Consider the following 5000-nt stretch of genomic DNA (forward strand, 5'->3'; position numbering starts at 1 on the left):
AAAAATCTCGAGTATCTTTCTAGGTTTCTGTTATAAAAGGGCAGGCCAAAAGGTGACCGGTTGAGATGAGCATTTTAAGCATGCAAGCACTTAATTGCAACTTTTCCTACAAAAACTAGGTACGTACACGTAGATTGTATCAACATGGACATCCATGATTGCGTACGCCCGGGCTGCGCCCTCCGTGTTGTACTTTCCCTGATTGGTACACAATTTTGGTGCAAGTGTACCAACATCGACATCTATGAACGCGTACGCTCGAGCTGCACCCTCCGTCTTGTACTTTCCCTGATCGGTACACAGTTTTGGTGCACGGCTATCCCGAAAGGCAACTTGTACCAACATCGACATCCATGAACGCGTACGTAGCGTACTTTCCCTGATCGGTACACAATGTTGGTGCACGGCATAGGAAATGGGCTTAAAATGGTCAAACTCAATCCATTTCCACTAAAGATAGTCAATAACAGCTGTGCCGATGAAGTAGGGCACGATGCAAGTCAATGTTATTTAATGAATTACATGTTCACCATACATTTCAGTACAAAATTGCTCGGTCAGACCTACAAAGTGCTATATCTCGAATACTAAACGTCGCAGATGGGTGTCGTAGAACAATTTTAAGTTCGTCTAACGATTCTACATCCGATTCTGGATAGTGGTTTTTCGACCACTTTTCAACATTTTGTGACACCCCGAACCTAGGGGCAGCTCCCTAGCTTTTTTCAAAAATGTGCACCGAACGGGCCAGAGAGCTCGAGTAGTCGAAAATTTTTTTTTTTGCTAAAACCCCTCAAAACGTGTCAGGAACGCACCCTAGATGATGAAAAGTGCAACCAGAATGTCAATCGACAACATGCCCGGGGGTACAAATTTGCTCTACGCGTCCCTAGGTAGGGTACTTTTTCATACAAACATCAAAGTGTACGGTGCACACAGTGCGCGGAACAAAAATTGCTCGGTCAGACCTAGGACGGGCCATATCTCGAATACTAAACGTCGCAGATGGGTGTCGTAGAACAATTTTAAGTTCGTCTAACGATTCTACATCCGATTCTGGATAGTGGTTTTTCGACCACTTTTCAACATTTTGTGACACCCCGAACCTAGGGGCAGCTCCCTAGCTTTTTTCAAAAATGTGCACCGAACGGGCCAGAGAGCTCGAGTAGTCGAAAATTTTTTTTTTGCTAAAACCCCTCAAAACGTGTCAGGAACGCACCCTAGATGATGAAAAGTGCAACCAGAACGTCAATCGACAACATGCCCGGGGGTACAAATTTGCTCTACGCGTCCCTAGGTAGGGTACTTTTTCATACAAACATCAAAGTGTACGGTGCACACAGTGCGCGGAACAAAAATTGCTCGGTCAGACCTAGGACGGGCCATATCTCGAATACTAAACGTCGCAGATGGGTGTCGTAGAACAATTTTAAGTTCGTCTAACGATTCTACATCCGATTCTGGATAGTGGTTTTTCGACCACTTTTCAACATTTTGTGACACCCCGAACCTAGGGGCAGCTCCCTAGCTTTTTTCAAAAATGTGCACCGAACGGGCCAGAGAGCTCGAGTAGTCGAAAATTTTTTTTTTGCTAAAACCCCTCAAAACGTGTCAGGAACGCACCCTAGATGATGAAAAGTGCAACCAGAACGTCAATCGACAACATGCCCGGGGGTACAAATTTGCTCTACGCGTCCCTAGGTAGGGTACTTTTTCATACAAACATCAAAGTGTACGGTGCACAAAGTGCGCGGAACAAAAATTGCTCGGTCAGACCTAGGACGGGCCATATCTCGAATACTAAACGTCGCAGATGGGTGTCGTAGAACAATTTTAAGTTCGTCTAACGATTCTACATCCGATTCTGGATAGTGGTTTTTCGACCACTTTTCAACATTTTGTGACACCCCGAACCTAGGGGCAGCTCCCTAGCTTTTTTCAAAAATGTGCACCGAACGGGCCAGAGAGCTCGAGTAGTCGAAAAATTTTTTTTTGCTAAAACCCCTAAAAACGTGTCAGGAACGCACCCTAGATGATGAAAAGTGCAACCAGAATGTCAATCGACAACATTCCCGGGGGTACAAATTTGCTCTACGCGTCCCTAGGTAGGGTACTTTTTCATACAAACATCAAAGTGTACGGTGCACAAAGTGCGCGGAACAAAAATTGCTCGGTCAGACCTAGGACGGGCCATATCTCGAATACTAAACGTCGCAGATGGGTGTCGTAGAACAATTTTAAGTTCGTCTAACGATTCTACATCCGATTCTGGATAGTGGTTTTTCGACCACTTTTCAACATTTTGTGACACCCCGAACCTAGGGGCAGCTCCCTAGCTTTTTTCAAAAATGTGCACCGAACGGGCCAGAGAGCTCGAGTAGTCGAAAAATTTTTTTTTGCTAAAACCCCTAAAAACGTGTCAGGAACGCACCCTAGATGATGAAAAGTGCAACCAGAATGTCAATCGACAACATTCCCGGGGGTACAAATTTGCTCTACGCGTCCCTAGGTAGGGTACTTTTTCATACAAACATCAAAGTGTACGGTGCACACAGTGCGCGGAACAAAAATTGCTCGGTCAGACCTAGGACGGGCCATATCTCGAATACTAAACGTCGCAGATGGGTGTCGTAGAACAATTTTAAGTTCGTCTAACGATTCTACATCCGATTCTGGATAGTGGTTTTTCGACCACTTTTCAACATTTTGTGACACCCCGAACCTAGGGGCTGCTCCCTAGCTTTTTTCAAAAATGTGCACCGAACGGGCCAGAGAGCTCGAGTAGTCGAAAATTTTTTTTTTGCTAAAACCCCTCAAAACGTGTCAGGAACGCACCCTAGATGATGAAAAGTGCAACCAGAACGTCAATCGACAACATGCCCGGGGGTACAAATTTGCTCTACGCGTCCCTAGGTAGGGTACTTTTTCATACAAACATCAAAGTGTACGGTGCACAAAGTGCGCGGAACAAAAATTGCTCGGTCAGACCTAGGACGGGCCATATCTCGAATACTAAACGTCGCAGATGGGTGTCGTAGAACAATTTTAAGTTCGTCTAACGATTCTACATCCGATTCTGGATAGTGGTTTTTCGACCACTTTTCAACATTTTGTGACACCCCGAACCTAGGGGCAGCTCCCTAGCTTTTTTCAAAAATGTGCACCGAACGGGCCAGAGAGCTCGAGTAGTCGAAAAATTTTTTTTTGCTAAAACCCCTCAAAACGTGTCAGGAACGCACCCTAGATGATGAAAAGTGAAACCAGAACGTGAAACGACAACTTTGTTGGGGGTACCCTTTTTACTCTACGGGCCACTAGCTTAGGCGCGCCAACAGCGCTTTCCTCTCGGGTTCCCATTTTTTGCCCTCCTGGGATTATGATCATTTACTCATTGCCTACTATAGGGAAGGTACCTTGCTCCGAGGTCAAAAATGAAGATTTCACCAAATCGTAGTTTTAACCTCTATTTAGTCGTAGGAGCATGGTTTGCAGTGTCCGTGGGTCATATAAGCCCCCGTTTGGGTCATACGTCCCCTCCCCGATGAAAATCGTCATATGACTATAGGCCGAACTTATGAAGCAAAAGTGGTGTCTGGTGGGTTCTGCCGATGATCTTAACCTATGATTTTGAGTTTCCACTCTTTCAAAACGTTTCCTGGAGCAGTACATCACGGGTCTACGGACCCAAAGACTTCGTTGCGATGGTTTCAAGCATAAAAGTTGTAACAGTTAAGGGTTTTTAATACGCGTATATTAAATCATTGCTTGAAACTAAGCTTCGTTGTCTTTAAACTCTGCAAGACCAATCGAACTTCTTAGGGAAACTCGAAGCATTCACGCTAAGCTGGTGGTGCAGGGCACATAGCGTGATGAAACCGGGTTTCCCTAACCAATGTGGCATATTTTTTCCCTGAGAGTGAAGCTCAGACCCACGTAGGGGAGAGCGAAGTGGAACTTTAATGTTCAATGCAGCAAATGTTCGCCATGCGGATAAACAAGTTGGAATAGTTCAATGTAGTGTAATGCAAACACGAATCGCAAATAACGATACGGGACCCAGAAGCAATTCTGCGGATCCCTCGGGGAGTGGTGAGTTGATATAAATTAGAGGTGAAAGTCCAAGTTGTTCGAGCTCCGGCTCGGCAGCCGATACGAGGTTCCTGTTGAGCTTGTTTGTACATCGCGCAGAGGCGCCGTTCGGTTCTAGCAATGATTCCCGCCACCATGTTCCATGCGTGCAGAGATCCGTTAGAGCTCGTTCAATGTGTCCCGCCGTGATTACGAAAAAGTCCAACAGTTGACTTAGTTGGGTGTGCGTCAAGTAATCGCGCAGAGATGCCGATCGGTTCCTAGCAATGTTTCCCGTCACAAGGTGGTATTGGCACCTGTGCAGAGTGGCCGTTAGCAATGTCTCCCGTATCACGGTGGTGTACCATCACTAGTGCAGAGTGACCGCTAGCAATGTCTCCCGTCACAAGGTGGTAGCCCAGAAGTGCAGAGAAGCCGCTGTAGCAAAGCCTCCCGTATCACGTTGGAGTTCTTCCACTAGTGCAGAGAGATCGCTGAACCGTTCAATGTGTCCCGTCGTGGTGTGCTTGTACCGAGCACGTAGGATACACCTTGCTTTGTTGGTTTGGGATAGGAGTGGTCGCGCAACTGCCTCCACGCCGCAGAGTGCCAGTTCGGATTGAAGGTCAACTTTAGCCGTTCAATGCATCAGTCGGTGGGTGTTCAGATGGCATCACAACTTCCCCTAGGTGCTCAAGTTGGCTGGGTTGTAAAACATGTACACATGCGCAGAGTATCGTGCGTACTAGCAAAGTCTCCCGTCACGGTGGTTACGAATGAGTTCCATGCAGTGCAGAGCGATCGTTAGTGCGTGCAATGTACCAGTCGATGTGTCGTACCGGCATACAACCCCGCTTAGAGGCCCGTCGCTCGAAGAGGACAAGAAAGAGTGCGCAGAGTGCCGTACCGGCATAGCAATGTCTCCAGACATA

This window comes from Anopheles coluzzii (genome assembly GCF_943734685.1).
Source record: "Anopheles coluzzii chromosome X unlocalized genomic scaffold, AcolN3 X_unloc_20, whole genome shotgun sequence".
Classification (NCBI taxonomy): Eukaryota; Metazoa; Arthropoda; class Insecta; order Diptera; family Culicidae; genus Anopheles; species Anopheles coluzzii.